Here is a 7640-nt window from a genome sequence, read left to right on the forward strand (position 1 = left end):
CTCTATCCACTGAGCCAAACCGGGGAGGGCCCAGGTTCTGCATTCTCAGACCAACCGGCTGCATGGGGCAGTTTTGGGTCCCGGTAATGAGAGATGTTAGGGGCACAACGAAAGGCACATAGGGTCTGATCGTTAGGTTTGATGGGTTGAAAACATCGTTGTTTAATAACCTGAGACATCATTGCGGGCCTGACTTTGGGATTTGAGGGTGGCCTTGAGCTGACAGCTGGGGTGTGGGCGGTCTGGCTTTATTTCCCACCCTCCGCCCCCAGTGGATTTTGCGTCATTGAATGAGTGGAATTTTCCATTCTTATATTTCCAAATAATGACCCGCCGGATGAGTAATATGAGAGAGAAGACGGCGAACAGAACGTCTAAATGATGCCAACGCGTAGGAAGCGCTCACACTGCCCAGCTTTTAAACCGGGGGGGCCTCTCTCTGGCTCCCCGCTTTGGGCTTCATGACCGTTTTTGGCAAATTACTGATAGCCACAATATTGTATTTCTTGTCTCTATATTGTGTACGGGAAGGGGCAGGAAACAAAGACATAACTATGTGTCCACTGAGTCACATTCATGGGAAAACGAAGAAGACGGGAGAAGCCAGATCGACACAAGACTTGAGTTGCTGGGCCCATGAATAGGCAGTTGTGTTTACAGCGTGGCTTTGCTGCTCACGGAGCGAAAGTTCACATACTTGACCTTGATCACCACTGGGACCCCCATCGCCGCACATTTCTGGGGCAGCGGCTCATTCATTACCTTTTCCCCTGGATCGCTCCCAAACGCAGAAAGTTGTCCCTGTGTTCTGGCCCAACCATGCAATGATGTTGTGTGTGTGTGTGTGTGTGTGTGTGTGTCGCAATGATGTTGTGTGTGTGTGTGTGTGTTTTAAGCCCAGTCAATAGAAAGATGACTTCTGGAGTCGCACCCCATGTCGCACTTGAACCCTAACCTGTGACGCTCACCTACCTCGAACCCACAGGCCGCGGCGTCCATCCCGAGAAGAGCCGGTTCGCCTGGGAAAAGCCCGGCTTCCCGTTTGCATCCGGCGAGACTGAGACATCTCGGGGCTGCCCCTGACATTTAGGGAACCTACCAGACGAGAAAGGAAGTCATTACAGCCCCGGCTCACCTTCGAAGGAGATGTCAGGAAAGGAGGCAGCGCCATGAAACCCTGTCAAGCCGTGAGGGCACGGAAGGTAACCCTGCCATCACAGATGGGGCCGGGGAACGGGCCAGCCTCCCATCGTCGCTGACACGGGGGGAGCCGCCCGTGTCAAAGGTGTCCCCTGCCGGAAACGTTCAGGTGCTGCTAAATTCATTAATGTGTCACTTTGAGAAGACGTGATGTCACTCCGGTTGTCTGCAGGGATGCAAACGGGCGGCTGTCAACACGCTATCATCTTAATTCCGTTTGCTCTGCACCTGGTCCTGCCATCTGCAGGGGTTAAGGGCCGTGGCCGTGGCTGCTTAAAAGGTTACTAATATCTGACATATATCATTTTAATCGGCCCTTTTCATCACCACTCCCTACCACCAAAAAAAAATAAAATAAAATAAAAAATAAGGGTAAATCAACACTCTTTGTGTTGCGTTGCTTGCCTGATTTTCGCAAATGAGAGGAGTATAGAGGGGCAGGGATCTATTCTGTTCTTGCATTTGTGTTTATTATTAAAGATAAATGTACTTACTTTTCTTTATAAGATTATGTGCCTCTGTGGGTCCAGGATACATTCGGACAGGAATCTGACATTGAAAACTACAGGCACCGGACAGCTCTCTCCTTCTTCGTTTATGAACATTTTCTTCAAATTTTATTTCAATCATTTGTTTCTTTTTCTTTCTTTTTTTTTAAATGTAAGGGGTGTCTTGATAAACGGGATGCAAATGCTTGCCCTGTATTTGACATGACAAAGAATATTAATTTAGCAATTTGTACCAGAAAGGATGGAGGTGGTTATAGTAGAGAAAGCAAAATTATAAAATAGAATACACCATTTTGTGAATAAAACAAATCACACTTTATAGTAACACGTCATCAGAAGATAAAAATTCTTTTTCTAAAGATATGTGTAGGAGATGATGGTTTTAAAGACAGGTCACATCGTAACAATTCATATTTTTTTTCAATTTCAGATATCAAACCAGTCTAAGCAAATTTCAGTTCAATACGGATTATTTTACAAAAGTGAAATCAGCAATGTTCGTACCCTGGTCCAAGGCAATATTTATGTGCTTAATCTGGTTTTCAAAGGACCAGATGGAGTTTTTTGCAACATTTTCCCTAGAACAACACCTTTAGAGTCACACTAGAGGCCAGATGCACAAAATTCGTGCAAGAGTAGGCCTTCCTTCCAACCAAACAAAAACAAAATAAACAAATAAAACCCAAACAAAAACCCCCACCACTTTGTATTATTTCCAAATGAAGGAAGCAGGTAATATGTATCTTTTAAAAAAGATTTGTCCTGATTTCAGAGAGAAAGGGAGAAGAAGAGGGAGAGAGTAACATCAATGATGAGAGAGAATCATTGACCGGCTGCCTCCTATACCCTCCCCACTGGGGACCCAGCCCACAACCCAGGCACGTGCCCTTGACTGGAATTGAACCTGGGACCCTTTAGTCCACAGGCCGACGCTCTATCCACTGAGCCAAACTGGCTAGGGCCAGGTACTATTGACTATTGGCAGTGTATTCTCTGATTCCCCCCCACTTCTCTCTCCTAAGTCTCCTCTCAGACTTGGCCCAGGCAGGGAGCAGTTCTCTGGAAAGCTATGGAGTGTAACCAGGGACCCTCACCCTGTTATAAAAGAATGCTCACTGAATGGGGGCTCATGGGATCGAATGCAAGCCCTACTTACCCCATACTCTATAATAGTGACCCGTTTCCATTCTTTTTAAAATATATATATATTTGATTTCAGAGCGAGAAGGAGGGAGATATAGAAACATCAATGATGAGAGAGAATCATGGATCGGCTGCCCCCTGCATGCCCCACACTGGGGATGGAGCCTGCAACCCGGGCATGTGCCCTTGACCGGGAATCGAACCGTGACCTCCTGGTTCATAGGTTGATGCTCAACCACTGAGCCACGCTGGCTGGCCCCTTTCCATTCTTATTCAATGGGTGGGGGCGACCAATTTCTGTTGACATGTTTCTATAACGTGCAGCCACTTGGCAGGGTGTTTTCGGGGGAGCAGTGGTGGGAACCCACAGAGGACCCCGCTGTCCTGATGGCGGAGGAAGGAGGACATTGGGCCCGAGCATGCTCACTGCCAGCATCAAGCTGTGCCTCTGACCCAGGCTTTGAGGAGGACACTGACATTTAAGAGAACCTCCCCAGCTTCATAAAACGCACAGGGATGTCTATAAATATTGATCCAAAACGAGGGCCATGAATAATTTATCGTGAAATATACTTTCTTTGTCTTCCCGTCTTTAAAAGCGGCTTGGTTTTTTTTTTCCACTCTAAAAATGTATGGTTAGACAAGCATATTTTTCCTCTCTCATTTTAGAGCCTTTTCTTCCTTTTAGAGAAAAAAGTGATATTTTCAAAAGATGTTGGAAGAGGGGGAGAGAGGGTGAGCACCAACAATATACACATTACCAGAATGGAAACACATTGCAGGTGATCTAATCTGGGGAGGGGGGGGGGAATATATCTTGAGATTATTTTTTAAAAAGCAGATATAATTTGTTGTCGGAATTTTGTCTCCTCGATGCCTATTCTCCGCTTGCAGAATCATTTAAACATCTCTTGTGTTGACTTGAATAAAAATAGGGATTTTATGTGTTGGAACTACGAGTTCCATCCCAAAATATTCTCTTGTGCGATGAGAGCCAAATAAACAGGTGGCCCAACACCATCCACAGCGTGCGTGACGCGGGGCAGCCGGTCTGGAAGGCGTGGTCAATATCCCCACAGCTCACAAGGAGGCAGGCTTTGATGGATCCCGATTCTGGGTCCTTTTAGGAACGTCTGTCAATATTTTCACAAGGGGTCAAAGTATCTTTCTCTCTCTCCCCTTCTCTCTCTGCACCCCTAGACGGGGATTCGTGGACGTAAATGCCTCACTTTAATTTCTTGGACAAGATTGGCAGGAGGGGAGCCCTTGGTTGTGAGTTCTCTAGGCTTTTCTTAGTCTCTAAATCTGTTCAGATCAAAGGATTTTATTGTTGTTGTTTTTTGTTTTGTTTGTTTCCTCCATGTTGAGCTTGCCATCTCAGATTCTAATGTGTCCCATCTTTTCTCACCAAGTCCATAGCAGTAGCCTCTTAACCATTCTGTAATATTCCCCCCAATATATACTGTGGGAAGAGCTATTGCCCTGAAATGGGTATCTACTGGGGGGGGGGAGGGGTTGACCCTGAAAAGCATTTGGTGACATATTTGATAAATGACTAGATTTTAGAAATGAGTATGGCATGCCTACAAGATATTCAGTGGGGTCATATGACAGAAGGGACCCCTGGGGGGAAGCTACCATATTCCCTGAATCATGTTCATGGCAGCATGCTTAGCTGTCTCTGCCCATGCTATTTAAATCTTGGCCATGCATCTGTTTTTTTAATCCTCACCCGAGGATATTTTTCCATTGATTTTCACAAAGAGTGGAAGAGAGAAAGAAAGACTGAGAGAAAAATCCATGTGTGAGAAACACGTCGATTGGTTGCCTCCTGCACATGCCCTGACCAGGGCCTGGGCAGGGGAGGAGCCTGAAACCGAGGTACGTGCCCTTGATTGGAATTGAACCCGGGACCCTTCGATCAGCAGGCCGACGCTCTATCCACTGAGCCAAACCGGCTAGGGCTTGGCCATAAATTTGGAGGTGACTACTTGAAGGGGTGATTGATACGTCAAACAAAATTGTGTGTGAGCCTCAAGCATTAGGCTTTCTGGAAATGTATAATCTTTCTTTCCTATGTTAATCTTGTTCTTACTAAGGAAGAACTTTTCTAACGTCACGTTAATCCCATTGTATTGTTTAAATGTGGAGGGGGGGACACATTTTACATTAAGTGCCTCTGTTACTTGGACATACTCATGACAGAATGAAAATATGACCATCTGGCCCAGCCGGTGTGGCTCAGTGGTTGGGCACAGACCTATGTACCAGGAGGTCACAGTTCAATCCCGGTCAGGGCACATGCCCAGCTTCCAGGCTCGATCCCCAGTGTGGGGCGTGCAGGAGGCAGCCGATCCATGATTCTCTCTCATCCTGATGTTTCTGTCTCTCGCTCCCTCTCCCTTCCTCTCTGAAATCAATAAAATATGTTAAAAAAATATGACAACCGGGCAATGTTACTTGCATCCTGTTTATGCAACGTGCATAGATGTACCGTCTCTATGGAAAGTGTGGACAGCAAACATCAGTCCCGTTTTCTTCTGAGCTGTCTGCTCCAACAGAGAGAGGGGCACCCAGAGTTCACACACGCCACAGCCCTCAGACAACGGTGGGAACAATTCTCCCGCTCCTTCCCTTCTGGCCTCGGCTCCCGGTGTCCCCGGCGTTAAGAGGGTTAAAGGTCAGGCCGGGGGACTTTATTGCTGACATCCCGCAGTCCTCACGGGCGGGATCACTAATGGGTGACCTTGAGGTTCGACCGCCCCAGCCCGGAGAAGATCAAGTCTCAGGCCCTCCTGCTGGTGCGCTGACCCCTCTGTCCGCACTCTCCCCGGCCTAGCCTTTCACTCACGGATCTTGGACCAAAATAGGAAGCCAACACCCGCCGGGGCCTGTGGTCGGAGGCTGTGGGCTTGGCCATCTCCCACGATTTCACGTGAGGAAGCTGTGGGATCATAATGAAATACGGCGCAGGTCTATAGTAAGTTATTATGTTGTTACTGACCGCACGCAACACAGATTCTGCAACAGCCCGTGTACACGGTGAATCCATCGTAATCAAGTTGACCATCTATTAATGAGTTGTTGGTGGGGACGCCACGGCTCCTGTTGTGTGCATTAACACTGACAATAGTGCCAGGATGTTGATTCCCTCACACGGAAAGAGACCGAGTCTCAGATTAAGTTTAAAAGACCCTAGCTCAGGGGTGGGCAAACTTTTTGACTCGAGGGCCACAATGGGTTCTTAAACTGGACCGGAGGGCCGGAACAAAAGCATGGATGGAGTGTTTGTGTGAACTAATATAAATTCAAAGTAAACATCATTACATAAAAGGGTACGGTCTTTTTTTTTTTTTTTAGTTTTTTTTATTTCAAGCGGGCCATAGTTTGCCCACGACTGCCCTAGACCAGTGGTTCTCAACCTTCTGGCCCTTTAAATACAGTGCTGCATGTTGTGACCCAACCATAAAATTATTTTCGTGGCTACTTCATCACTGTAATGTTGCTACTGTGATGAATCGTCATGTAAATATCTGATATGCAGGATGGTCTTCGGCGACCCCTGTGAAAGGGTCGTTTGACCGCCAAAGGGGTCGCGACCCACAGGTTGAGAACCGCTGCCCTAGATCCACCACAGACAGTAATGCAGCATGCACTAATGTTAACAGAGGGACCAGGAATCATTGAAGTGATTAGATGAAAAATATTCGGTGAGGTCAGCTGGGATGAATTTCATGCTTGGAGGGTAGGAGGGAGGGATGTTCCCATTTGGAAATGACTCTGGCCCTAGCTGGTGTGGCTCAGTGGATACAGCATCGGCCTGCAGACTGAAGGGTTCTGGGTTCGATTCCGGTCAAGGGCACCTGCCCGGGTTGCGGGCGTGATCCCCAGTAGGGGTGTGTCGGAGGCAGGCGATCCATGATTCTCTCTCATCATTGATGTTTCTATCTCTCTCCCTCTCACCCTTCCTCTCTGAAATCAATAAAAAATATTCAAAAAATAGTGAATTAAGTGAATGTGTTTGCTATTAATACGTAGGGGCCTGAAATATCTTTAGCTGGAACTTGTCAAAGTCAGACACAAATATATAGGGTGTCCCCCCAAATGTACACACACACTTTGAGTAATGATAAAGGCAGTGCTTATTAAAATGCATTTCATTTTCAAAATTGAGCTATGAACTGTCAAAGTGTGTGTACATTTTGGGGGGACACCCTGTATTTTCTTCTCTGGAAGAAAAGGATTTTAGGGGTGTACTTAGGAAGGGGACAAAGAGTATGGAGAGTCGTAACTTGTTGTTAATCCTCACCTGGGGATATTTTTCCATTGATTTTTAGAGAGAGTGGGAGAGAGAGGGAGAGACAGAGGGAGACATCGATGTGAGAGAAACACATCAATTGGTTGCTTCCTGCATGCACCCCGACCAGGGCCTGGGCTGGGGAGGAGCCTGCAACCCGGGCATGTGCCCTTGACCGGACTCGAACCTGGGACCCTTTGGTCCGCAGGCTGATGCTCTATCCACTGAGCCACAGCAGCCAGGGCCAGGCGGCTACTCTCTATTTTGCATGAGGAGTAAGGGGGAAAGAGCAGGGTGAGCTGTAACTTATATTTCCTCCAACCACAAAGATTCAATGTTACTCCCCCCCCCTGCCCTCCCCCCTGCAGCTCCCCGGCCTTTTTCCTTTACTGATTTTTAAGGAAAACACATTGATATCGTGAGAGAATGACTACCCCAGTGTCAAGGGCAGAAAACCCCCCCCCCCCAAAAGCCCCAGAAGCCAGAATTCC

General features: G+C 47.2%; 1 long non-coding RNA gene across 1 annotated transcript in view; it reads right to left on the reverse strand.

The window, feature by feature from the left end:
- Positions 1 to 987: 987 nt before the first annotated feature.
- Positions 988 to 7640, reverse strand: part of LOC102257080 — a 64982-nt gene continuing 58329 nt past the window's right edge. The window contains exons 4-5 of the long non-coding RNA XR_313542.2: positions 1695 to 1899; positions 988 to 1095 (exon numbers count right to left, since the gene is read on the reverse strand). This is a non-coding gene — a long non-coding RNA (uncharacterized LOC102257080). The remainder of the gene's footprint in view (positions 1096 to 1694; positions 1900 to 7640) is intronic.

This window comes from Myotis brandtii, unplaced genomic scaffold (assembly GCF_000412655.1).
Source record: "Myotis brandtii unplaced genomic scaffold, ASM41265v1 scaffold201, whole genome shotgun sequence".
In the NCBI taxonomy this organism is placed as follows: domain Eukaryota; kingdom Metazoa; phylum Chordata; class Mammalia; order Chiroptera; family Vespertilionidae; genus Myotis; species Myotis brandtii.